The 13,293-nt window shown below is 44.6% G+C and overlaps 2 non-coding genes across 2 annotated transcripts; both read right to left on the reverse strand.

Moving 5' to 3' along the window:
• Window positions 1-1,684: 1,684 nt before the first annotated feature.
• trnaf-aaa (transfer RNA phenylalanine (anticodon AAA)) lies at window positions 1,685-1,766 on the reverse strand. Its single transcript has one exon. It is a non-coding gene; the product is annotated as a tRNA-Phe (tRNA).
• Window positions 1,767-3,767: 2,001 nt separating this feature from the next.
• On the reverse strand, window positions 3,768-3,840 carry trnai-uau (transfer RNA isoleucine (anticodon UAU)). The gene has a single exon. It is a non-coding gene; the product is annotated as a tRNA-Ile (tRNA).
• Window positions 3,841-13,293: the final 9,453 nt, after the last annotated feature.

Genomic DNA, 13,293 nt, shown 5'->3' on the forward strand with positions numbered 1-13,293 from the left:
AGAAGCAGAAAATGTGGGAGACACTAAATGAATATTTTGCATCAGTATTTACTGTGAAAAAGCATATGGAAGATATAGACTGTAGGAAAATATATGGTGACATCTTGCAAAACGTCCAGATTACAGAGGAGGAAGTGCCGTATGTCTTGAAACGGTTAAAGGTGGATAAATCCCCAGGAACTGATCAGGTGTACCCTAGAGCTCTGTGGGAAGCTAGAGAAGTGATTGCTGGGCCTCTTGCTGAGATATTTTTATCATCGATAGTCACAGGTGTGATGCCGGAAGACTGGAGTTTGGTAAAAGTGGTGCCACTGTTTAAGAAGGGTGGTGAAGACAAGCTAGGGAACTATAGACCAGTGAGCCTGAACTCAGTGGTCGGCAAGTTGTTGGAGGGAATCCTGTGGGACAAGATGCACATGTATTTGGAAAGGCAAGGACTGATTAGGAATAGTCGACATGGCTTTGTGCGTGGGAAATCATGTCTCATAAACTTGATTGATTTTTTTGAAGAAGTAACAAAGAATATTGAGGAGGGCAGAGTGATAGATTTGATCTGTATGGACTTCAGTGAGGCATTCGACAAGGTTCCCCATGGGAGGCTGATTAGCAAGGTTAGAACTCATGGAATACAGGGAGAACTAGCCATTTGGATACAGAACTGGCTCAAAGGTAAAAAAACAGAGAGTGGTGGTGGAGGGCTGTTTTTCAGACTGGAGGCCTGTGACCAGTGCAGTGCCACAAGGATCAGTGCTGGGCCCTCTACTTTTTGTCATTTACATAAATGATTTGGATGTGAGCATAAGAGGTATAGTTAGTAAGTTTACAGATGACACCAATATTGAAGGTGTAGTGGAAAGCGAAGACGGTTACAACAGGATCTGGACCAGATGGGACAATGGGCTAACTGACAGATGGGAGTTTAATTCAGATAAATGCGATGTGCTGCATTTTGGGAAAGCAAGTCTTAGCAGGACTTATGCACGTAATGGTAAGGTCCTAGGGAGTGTTGCTGACCAAAGAGACCTTGGAAGCAAATTCATAGCTCCTTGAAAGTAGAGTCGCAGGTTGATAGGATAGTGAAGGCGGCGTTTGGTATGCTTTCCTTTATTGGTCAGAGTATTCAGTACAGGAGATGGGAGGCCATGTTGCGGCTGTACAGGACATTGGTTGGTTTGGCCACAGCTGGAATATTTTGTGCAATTCTGGTCTCCTTCCTTCGGAAGAATTGTTGTGAAACTTGAAAGGATTCAGAAAAGATTTACAAGGATGTTGCCAGGATTGGAGGATTTGAGCTACAGGGAGAGGCAGAACAGGCTGGGGCGGTTTTCCCTGGAGCTTCGAAGGCTGAGGGGTAACCTTTCAGAGGTTTACAAAATTATGAGGGGCATGGATAGGATAGAATAAATCGACAAAGTCATTTCCCTCGAGGGCATAGTTTTAGGGTGAGAGACCTGGTCCTATAAAAGAGACGTTAAGGGCAACTTTTTCACACAGAGGGTATTACGTGTAGGGATCAAGCTGCCAGAGGATGTTGTGGAGTATCGGACAATTGCAACATTTAAGAGGCATTTGGATGGGAAGAGTTTGGAGGAATATGGCCAGGTGGGACGAGATTGGGTTGGGATGTCTGGTCGTCATGGACAGAAACTCAACCAGCTGTGTCGTTGGAGCAGTTCAGCAGAAATGGTAGCGGTGGGATTCGAACCCACGCATCTGGCCAGACTGGAATTTTAATCCAGCGACTTAGACCGCTCGGCCACACAACCAACAAACCCTGCACTCCATTTTCTTGCACTTCCAATTGTGCTCCTGCATAACAACAGATGCAAACTCACGTGAAAAGGGTTCCATGATCCCTCTCCGACTCGCACAGCTGCTGGGATGTGCCCGTCTACAATATCAATTTCTCAGCAGATAATGATAGCCCATCAATCCAGACAAAAATCAATGGTAAGCTGAGTCTATCTTCTCAGACTGGAGTCAGCTACAAATGTATCTGTGAGTGCTTGAGCATATATGATCGGTTATGATTGGGTCAAATTATCATGAGCAACTTGATATTACTGCAATTTCGATTCTTGCTTTGCTAAATGATTTCACCCATTGCTTGAAACAGGACAACTTTCACGTTTACACGGAACATGAAAAATACTGGACTACAATGAAAATGCACAAAGCTGAGCAGGCCGTGTCCCAAATCATACCGTGCAGCATAGTTTCAGTCACTGTGTCTGTTTTGCGGAATAACGTTCCCAAAGAACGTTTGTGGGCGGCACGGTGGCACAGTGGTTAGCACTGCTGCCTCACAGCGCCAGAGACCCGGGTTCATTTCCCGCCTCAGGCGACTGACTGTGTGGAGTTTGCACGTTCTCCCCGTGTCTGCGTGGGTTTCCTCCGGGTGCTCCGGTTTCCTCCCACATTCCAAAGATGTGCAGGTCAGGTGAATTGGCTGTGCTAAACTGCCCGTAGTGTTAGGTAAGGGGTAGATGTAGATGTAGATGTAGATGTAGGGGTATGGGTGGGTTACGCTTCGGCGGGGCGGTGTGGACTTGTTGGGCCGAAGGGCCTGTTTCCACACTGTAAGTAATCTAATCTAATCTAATGTTCCACCCTAAAACCGGAGGTAACATTACAATCCGAGAACTTCAGATTACATTGTGAGGAAGGTCTGACCTCGGGGCCCGTTCGAGATGCCACTTTCCTTGCCTTTTACCTTAACCGTGCAATTTGCTGCAGAGATGTTCACACCTGGACATGCGCCTCATGGATACCAACTGAGTTGGAAACCTGTGTGGGAATCGATGAGAAGCGACTCAATAAAGTTTACCAAATTCCATAGTGCTTTTTAGAAAAACAGTTTCTGTTTACCTCAATCGAAAAGCCAGTTTCTGAACATAGTAACAGAAGTCAAAAGGTAATTACCTCACCCCACCCCCACTCCGGAAGAGGTGCTAACTGCCCTTGATTGCTTTTTGTTCACGATGTGAAGAGCTCTCATGCCTGAGTCACCTTCACGTCTCTGGTTGGTGAGTGAATCACAAAGAAGGAGTTTCACCAGAGCTGCAACTGCCACACTTCCCCACTCGCCCTCCCCGTTTACATTTTCCTGCTCCTCAGTGATTTAAAGAAAACCAAATGGATGCGATATCATTCTGTAGCCTCACTGTCGATTCCTCCGTTTCAGTTCCAACGTGGCTTAGATCTCGGGGCGCACCTTAATACCAGCGGCGCTATGAAAGCACAGGTCCAGAGGTTCCTCTGAGAGTGTAATTTCTTTCATTGCTGTTGCTGATTCAATGAGCCACTAACGTGCGAACTGCTCCAAAACATGATTCAGGACCTCTGGTGCCAATTCTCGCACGTTGAATAACGACAGACACCTTCCAAATGAGGTCTTTCAGAGACGACTTTGGGATACATTTGACAGACAGACAAGTTCAGGAATCCGTGGTGCACTGTGACACCAGCGCATCAGCTTCTTCCGTCTTTGAACCGGGCCGCCTGCGCAAGGAATGCAAATGCGGTAATGCTTTTCGTGGAAGGATCAGAAGGGGGTAGCTACACTCTCAAACAGAATGGCATATGATCAGAACCAGGTTGGAGAAAAACTTCACAATGCTTTGCACTGTAAGTAAATGGAATTGCATTGCATTTCACTACGAGAGCAGATTTGTTAAAGCAAACTCGAAGGCAGGTTTGCAGATGGGAAAGCAAGCAAGAAAGCTCCATTCTTGTCCATGTAAAAGGCTGCAATTGAAGAACAAAGCAGTTTCTGCCCAGTTTCGAACTGGGGACCTTTCACGTATAAGGCGAACGCGATGACCACTACACTGCAGAAACAAGCCTCAGCTGGCCCTGCTCGGGCTCAGTGCCATGCAGCCCTGAAGTTTGAAGCCATTCTACCTTTCACCTTTCTGTTTCCATTAGCTCGTTGTTTAATGGGACTTGTTTAAGTTTGGATATGTGCTGAGCATGGACGAGATACACCACAGTATCTGTTTCCACGCGGTGTACCCCAATAACGTTGTGTTGCTTACACCTGCTTTAAAGAATTACGTTTTAGCGGAGCTTGCCGTCGCAGTCTGTGGCAAAATCATTTAGTCTGTTCGACTGCTCACGGGAAAGGTAGTATTGTGAAACACTGCAGAAACGAAAGACATCCTTACTTTTGCTCCGACTGACCATACTCTGTGAAAGTTTCCCAGATTCTCAGTTGAGGATTTTTGCAGCTGGAAGTTACCTCAGAAATCCTGTTAATTCGTAATGTATTGAGCGAATCGAAAATCAGAAAGAATTTAACACGGAACACAAACAAAACTGGAAAACCAAATGCATTTTCAGACACAGCGAGCATGGATGCTAAATGTGAGACAGTCCGGGGGCATGAGCCATAAAGTAATCACACAACTGACAACAGGGCAATTCCAAACTACTCTTTCAAACATACTGGAGCCTGAGTGCACCACCACTTCCCAGACAATGCTGCAAAGAGACAAAGAAAGAACATAATAGAATGGGCCATAAAAAGTGAATTTCACCAATCGCAGTCTCGATTAGGTTACCTTTCCCTTCCGATGTCCCCAGGACGGAAATGAAGGAAGTGAGAGAAATTCAATAACATATGACATCGAAATTAATTGGAACGATTTTCTCATTGGCCAGAAAACCAAATAACGACGAGTCGAGTCACCGTAGGGCTCTGTTTCGCAACAGCGATGCAATAACAGTCTCCATTCGGTTCCAGTAAAAGCTCAACTTGCCTGGAACATAATGCAGCAGTAGAGTTGCTTGCGGTTTTCCGTACGGGAGGCGAGCACTACCATGACAGCACAGACACTTTGAGAAAATCTGCACTCTCCAACACCACAGTTAACTCTCCAGGAATCGTACCCAATTTGTTAAAACCTCAACTTGCCAGGAACGTAAGGCAGCTTGATCCCGCGATTTACCGTGTGGGAGGCGAACATGATCATGACAAGATGGACACTGACCCCCCATCTCCATAAAGCAAACTCCCAGTCCTGCTTTTTATTGGAACACGCCGCAGCCCCAGAAGTTGCAGTGGGGGACTCGAGCCTAACCTTCTTTAGTAATTGAGTTCTGAAGCAGGTGCCTCCAGCTCCTTGGCTACCCTTCATAGGGCTGATCTGGTTCGAATAGTGAAAGTTCCTGTGCCTGATCCGCAGGACACTCTGCAGGATTTTCAGACAGCGCCATCCTCCCTGTGACATGTACGTGCTGGATTACATTCTCTTGTGTCATGTGTCCCGACTTTGCCAATATCTCAGTTGTCTAACGCCCTACATCCTGTTGGTCGAACTGTGATTCCAGTCAGAATCACAAATGTGTAACAAAACACCTTAGCTGTGCTGGCTCTCTACAGAGATAAATGTGCTTCTCTTTTCGTATAATTCTCTTGCATTCTCCATCTAACTCTACACATTTTTACTTTCAACATGAACATTGAATTAGTTTTTCAACAACTCGATTGAAACTGCGTCTTTGTCAATGTCAGACCCTAACCATTCCCTATTTGAAAACATTTCCCCTCGTGTACATTTTTCTTCTTTTACTAATGTCTTTAAAACTCTGCCGAATCGTTCTCGATCCTTTCACGCGTAGGGAGCATTCCCCCTTCCTTATTCCCTCTGTCTAACCCACTCATGTCTTGGAAAGGTTTAACAAGGTCAGCTTTTGGCCTTCTGCTCTCCAAGGAGACCTGTCCCAACTTTCCAAATGATCTTTATTGTTGACATTCCTCATATACTACACCATTCTCATCAACGTGTTCAGCGCTGTTTCCAATCATTTCACGTCCCCACTTCCGAAAGTTTCTCACCCAGAACTGTGCGAATATCCAGATGGTGAAATTACTCAGAGTGGGATTCTGTGGGTGAACATCCACTTACACTGGTTTGACTTTCACCACATGTGGTACTGTGCCATGCCCACTACAATGACACTTCTGACCCCAAAACCCAAATGTATTTCAAAGGGTGCAACTTAATGATCTACATCTTTTTATCAGTTGATAGGACGACCGAGCAACAGTGAAATCAAACAGCCAAGGCTTGATGGCGACTTGAAGTCAGACATTCTCCCATGCTCGTAATAACACAAGCGACTGAGCGAAGATCGTGCCCTAGATACTCTTACATTGCCAACACCAAACCAGCTGAGGTTCGGTCAGGTCCAACTACATCCCAATTTGTTCTCATATTTCTAAGCATCAAAGTGTTTTAAGAACATCGCCTTGTCATTTTGTCTCCTTGTTCACAGAACAGTGCTGTTTATCACTTCTGCTTGGACTAAGTTGTCTCCATCGGCAGAGTATTCAGCTATTTCCCTCCACCGGCAAGCATTGTGAGGGGAGGCAAGTGTGGTTACACTCTAAAGCTCGCTCTCATCGGCGTGGCCAGTTCTATCAAGTACTGGGAATCAGCAAGTTTGATTGGGAGCTTCCTGCAAATATCATTTATCTGAGCCAATGATAAAGATGTTGAGCTGTTGGGTAAGACACAAATGTACTCCGGACTCTCTACCCTCAGGTAAAGTCATGTGAGGGCATTTTTTGTGCAGCCCGTTTGCTGTTCAAAATCCATCTTCACACAGCAATCCTGCAGAATGGCTTTTGTAACAGTAACATCGGCTTCTTTGCTGCAATCGGGCAGCAGTTAACACCTGAGCACGCAACTTTCCCAGATAATGGCAATCCGAGTAAAAGTCTCACTCACTGAGAGCCATCCCGAGGTCCCTGAGCTGCGGGGCTGCAGACTGTTTAACGCAGAAGATAGGGTTAACAATGAGACTTTGTTTCACCATCAGCCACTCTGTCCCAGAGACAGGAAGAGGGACAGCATCAATGCGTAGCGTCACTCATGCGCCGACAGAAGCTGTTCAGCCCATCGAGTCCACAACGACTCTCTGACACGTTTGTATCCCTGTGGTTATTCATAGTTATTGATGTATGTCTTAATAATGTGGAGCTGTGCTTGTATCGCAGCTCTGTCCCCAACAAATTGATCGAATTGTAATTCACAGCTTTTCATTTCACAGGGAGAACACTGCTGTGTGAAACGGCGTGGGGAATAACTGCAGGGCGTCATGCGCATGGAGCACGCTACAACTGATGTGTCTCACCTTCACCAGTTTATTCTTAGCTCTGGCAAGAGATTTTGTGAATCAGATCAGAGCACACCGATAGAGAACAGGAAAAGAGCTTCCAGAACTTCAAAAGTGTGTTTCTTCATTTGTGCAAATTTCCTGTGTGTATCAGTATGAAATTTTCATTTCAGATACATTGAATGAAAGGAAGCAGAAAGTGAAACAACATGTAATGCGTAGAATAGAGATCTATTAGAGAGAAACACTGGCGGGGGCAGTACGCACACTCAAACATGGAATTGTCACCGAGTAGAGGATGTTTTCAATCCAATAATTTCATGGTTATGAGCCCAATACGCTCCCGCTGGGCCGCTCTGTTCGCGCTGACCATAGCAGTTTCACACAGTCTTCAGCTTTTCGTCTGGCGTGTGGCATGTAGCTCTGAGGATGATTTCAAAAGGTCTTCACTATTACTGTGCGACACTGTGGTGCAGATGTGTCCCGGCTGTGTCAATATAACCTGTGACTAACTTGCCACATTCTGTTGGTTTAACTGTGATTTCACTCAAAATCACAAAATATGTCACATTGCAAAGTGAGTCCATGCAGCCCACCTTCGCTGTGCTGGCACCAAACAATAGGGAAGTGTCTGTGTGGTTTGATTGATTGACTTTATTTGATTGTCACGTGAACCTGAGTACAGTAAAAACTTTTGTTTGCGATTGGTAAATGCAGATCATAGAAATCAAGGGCATGCAGATCACAGCATGAGAAAAACAACATTTTGGACAGATGAAGGCTTTCAGGTTACTCCGCACAGGACTTGCACTTGTCAAAATCCACAATAACAGGATCAGCATCATTTGAAGTTAGGGAATCCATTTCTCCGTCTTGTAACGGTCTACAAGAAGGTACTGTTGTGTGTCTTTAAGCTTCGGTACCTTGATCTGACCTCGACCTTATCTCAATTATACCTGAGTCCAAAATGGAGTTGGATACAAAACTCCAGGGCTCGCACTTACATCACCCAACCCAGGCGACATCACACCCAAGACTAAAGAGCGAGACCGCAGCAGAAGCATGATCCATAAATCAGGTGAGTTTCCTTGTTTTTTTTAAAAATAAACGGTTTTTCTGTTGTTTCGGAGTGAAGGCAGCACTGAGTTTTAATAACAGCTCCTTGCCGCTCTGACTCCCGGTTCCCAGGAGGCTGTGCTGGCCACTTCCTCCGCGCGTGGGCTCCCACCGTGGGAGCTGGATGAACTCGTCTTTTATTAGCAATCAGTGTCGTGGGAGAGCAATGTGTGTCCGCTCTTCAGTTTCCTATCAACCACGGGCTTATGGAGGGCGGGAGGGAGTTAGACGGAGTGGGATTTATGGAACTTCTGGAAAGCTGAGCAAAACGGAGATCGTGCATGCACAGGAACTCATATTCTTTTGGAAACCTTGAGCAAATACCGCCATCTGAGACCGATAGAAAAGTGCAGAACTGCTGGGAAAGGTAGAATCTCTCTCAGTCATCGGAAAGTGTCTGTGTCTTTCTCGAAGTCACAGCGAGGACTCTGCTGTCTGACTCAGCATGAGATGTTACTGCAGCGAGTCCTGTCGCTCAGGTACACTGGACCTGACGTGTATAAGCTTTACCACGTTACCCCCAGTTCAGAGAACAGATCTCATAGCTCACATTATCCCAGAGGGACATGGAACAGAAGAAAGCGATTCAGACCATCATCTGAACACCTGCTGGGGAGAAAACGGAAGTGGGAGAGCAAACAGTCCGGACCAGTACTTATTCCCAGCATTTACAATCTTGGTTTTGTGTGACAACAAAAGCAGCAACCAGGAACTGCTTATCTTGTTTCTTAAAACAGGTGAGAAAATTTGCACAGCATAGATACATCTACCTGCTGTTAGTGAAATGGTGAACAGCAGAATACAGTGCAGAGATTATGGTCAGCACTCTGGGTTATGGGCTCATCATGCTCCAATTGGGACCTCTGCTCACAGGATTTGAACACAAACAAAGAAATGACTCAGTGACAAAACCTGTTGAAACGGATTCTGTGAGGAATTGAAAGCGATGGAATGATTAGCCCCTTGAGAGTGGGATGTAACATGAACTGTGAAGGGATTGTTTTCCAGACTGGAGGAGAGTGAAGCAGTGCTGTTTCCATGGGTCAATATCAGGATAGATAGATTGAATCAGCGTCGAATGTTATTGTAGGGTATCCTGTCGCTTAGACACACTGCACCTCTTGTACAATGGTCTAATGCATGGACCTTTTCTGTAGAGTGGACAACTTTAAAATGGTTAATGAGGCAAAATGCACAAATGAGCGAAACAACAAAGCAACCACAGAAACTGGTGTTACTTGACGAGGTAAACCCCTCTTTAATGTAAACCAGCAAAACAGAAAGGGTTCGCCCCGTGCTGTATTCTGTTAAAATTCAAGAGGCAGACAACGAGCCCAAAAATCACAATTTAAAGATAAAAATAACAACGTTATTTTTTTTCACATTTGACAGAGAATAATCAACTTATAACTACTTTTAACTCATTTTCTCCCAACTGGTCTTTAACCTTCTGCTCTACAATACCTTCCCCAACCCGGAGCCCTTTAACATTTACAAGAAAATTCTATTTTAAAAACCAGCTAGTTGTCGAATCCTCTCTTTGTATATTCCTCTGTAGATTTTTTATCCAGGTCAGTGTTAATATTTTTCTTTTCTATGCAATCTATTTTTCCAGATAGGCACCTCTTGGAGATTTTGCTAACATTCTACATTTCTTGATATTTTAGCTGCTCTCTTTGCTGTTCTTTGCCGCTCTGGTAACTGGTCAACATGTCCGATATTTGTCCGACAAAACGTCGGATCATTTCATTGGTTTAAACATTTTAAAAATACCAAATTCAAACTTGATTGGGGCATAATTTAAACTAATTGGCCGAATTTGATTTTTTTTTGTATCCATGTATCGGAATTGATTTTTCAGAAAGAAAAAAATCATTTTCGAAGACGATTCCAGAATAGTTGAAAAACCCCGTGCAGACACACAAGGAGCGAATTTAACAGGGACAGGGATTCTGCGCTGCCAGGATGGAGAGGCAAAAGTGACACACTCATGAATTGTTTAGCGTTCATCGGAAAGAAATTGCATAATACCTACAACTGAACATGTGAAGTGTAAGAAGAGCTGCTGGTGTTGAAACGTGTAGCCGCTGGTTCTACATGAACTGCTACAAATTGTAAATGAACTGAGCTGTTTGTTTTAGCTTTGCATTGAATAGAAGCCGGTTAGCTCAGTCCGTTGTCTAACTGGTTTATGGGATAGAGTGAGACTAACAATATGAGATTAATTGTCGCACTGTCTTAGGTTGCCATAAGGATCATCAGCTCCTCCGCTCACGTTATCTGTAATACAATGTTGACTCGAGTGAGTAGGAATGGACATGTCGATGCCAAGCATTATTATCATTGCCATCTGTTGCCTTGAACATTTGGTCACAATGACCAGTAACGGGACTGAGTCCATTTAATTCTCACTGATCTCTGTCCAAAAAATCCAGCGACAAGACTCGTCCTTTTTCCTGTTTGAACTCTCTGTTCCGTACAGCAGCAAAACTATTTGTCATGAATTTGCCAGATATGCTGACAACATTCAATCTACCCAAAGAGATAAATCTAATTCCTTTCGAATGGTTGAATGAGCTGTGTGAGTTTGCAGCAAACAGGATGATATGAAACGAGTTGAACAGCCTTTTCAAGAATGTAATCCAGTGCAGTGTCAGAAATTTGAAAAATGTCATCAAGCTAAAATATCACCTCTGTTTCTCGATTCTCATATGGATAATCACCTGGTGAATATGTGCAGTATGATGGTTAATAATTTACAACCTTCCCAAAGACAGAACAATCCCACAAATCAGAAACTGGCGTTTTCGAATAGATCCTGCTTTATTTGACATTACTCTTCAACTACACCTCAGTCTGATGCTCAAATAATTCCTGATCAACGTCAGTAAAACCAGCTTTAGATAAGGATCGAAATTACAACTGCGGCATGTTCACACGTTGTTACGTACCAAGCGCTGATCAGTTGCTCCAGTGGAGCCGCCGGCAGCAAGCCTATAACGTGCCCTACTCGTACCTCCGGGACCTTCGACCTGCCTGTTCTACTTTTGCTGTGGTTCTGAAATTAAATCTAAGGCAGAGGAGGAGGAACTGACATGGATCTGTGAGTATTCGAGCATCAGGTTAAGGAAACGGGACACAGAAAAATGGGATTGAAAACTGGGTTTCTGTGGGTCGCTGCGTTGATTACAATGTTACATTATTGCTTTCACAGGGCTTCTCATTCGGTTGGCTTCAATTTGGCACAGAATTCGATTCATTGACACTTCGCGAACTTCCTTCTGCAAGTTCCTACCAACAGCACGAAACATACTGCACTCATCATCAATCTTCATCATGGCTACATCCAAGGACATGTTGCACAGTTTTCGTGAATACAGAAGATATAAGAATGTTATACAAGAGTAAGTTAAATTTCACTTTAAATTGTAAAGTGATAAGAATCTAGGGTAAGATACTGAATGTCCAAATTCATGTTTATTACTGTGGCCAGAACTCTAGCCAGGCAAAGGGGAAATCTGTCCCTGAATCCCCAATACCTACACTGCCGTTTGCTACATGTGTCCAGTTGGAAACCTGTGTGAAGGAGCACGCAGTCTGACAGAGCGCCTGGGAGAATCCTCCACTGTCTGAACTAAAGCTACAACAGGAGCTGTGTATTCCAGCTGTGAGAGCAGTGGGATAAAGGGGAGGACCTTGGTATTCCGTGGTGTAGGTTCACAGGGTCCTCATAATGTTATTGTTTAAAACCGTCTGTCAGAAACAGCACATACAGAGAGGAATAGGATGGGGCCATTTCACCCGCCAGCGCTACCCTGGCATTTGATATCATTATGGCTGACATCACAACAACCTGTCACCCAAAGGGAAAAAGACACTGAATAAATCGGAAACCTCTGTGTAACTGTGGGACGGAAATGTGTTTAGAGACAGTGGGCTTCTGCAGTGTGTTTTGTGAAAGAGCAGCCGATTCTGGGCTGATCATATTTCAAATGATACGATTCCTTCAAAACTCACCACCCAGAAAATGAGGAATCTTCTCTGGTCAGTAGCAGGGACGAGAAATCCAGACGATGGGAACTGACAATGAGTCAGCAGAACAATCATTGATTCAGATGAAATCTGAACTAAACTCCGATTCTGCTGGGACTCAAGCCCACAAAAATTGAACCGCAATCTTAACAATGCAGTAGATGTCCAACGCGTCTCTCATTGTGCCACAGATATGCGCTAGCCTCAATTTTACTGCACCCAAGGTTACGGTGTTCAAGTCTTTCATCAAACATCTGTTTATCCTCGCCCCACTTTCCAGTAACTCGTCTTTATTCGTGCATGCTCTCGCTCCTAAAGTGTTCGGCCAAATACTCCTGAAGACACCACACGTTCAAATAGTGAGTTCTAGACAAACAACACTCTCAGGATGTAAAAATTCTTCCTAAATCTTCTCTGAACATCCTCTCTCTAGCGTCTCATCTATAGCCCTGGTTATTAACACTTCCCATAAGAAGTTTATTCCTGTCACATATATCTATCCCCTTTCTGTGCACGTTAGTAAATTCCTCTCTCAGGTTTCTCCGTTCTCAGATAAAGAGCCCCAGTGGAGCTTTGGAGTGGCGAGAGTCGAGTGCTTTAAAAACACAGCAGGTCAGGTAGCATCCGATGAGCATGAGAATCGATGTTTCGGTCATAAGCCCTTCATCAGGAATGAGGATTTTGAGTCGAGATTGAGGGAGTGGAATGGGGTTGGTGGGCAGGTGATGGGAAAGTGGATTAAGGTGAGGGAGAACGTGATAATTCAGAGGAGGGATTGATGGACGTGTCCAGAGAGCAGTGGCGAATTGGGACTGGGATAATGATGGGGAGGCGAAATGAGGAAGCTGTTGAAATACAGGTTTATCCCGTCTGGTTGCAGGGTCCTAAGGTGGAATATGATACGTTCTTCGTCCAGGCATCGGCTGGTAATGAAATAGCGGTGACTTGTACCCGAAACATGGATTCTCCTGCTCCTCAGATCCTTTCTAACGTGCTGTGCGTTTGCAGCACTACACTGTCGAC

Source organism: Chiloscyllium punctatum, chromosome 19 (assembly GCF_047496795.1).
Source record: "Chiloscyllium punctatum isolate Juve2018m chromosome 19, sChiPun1.3, whole genome shotgun sequence".
NCBI lineage: Eukaryota > Metazoa > Chordata > Chondrichthyes > Orectolobiformes > Hemiscylliidae > Chiloscyllium > Chiloscyllium punctatum.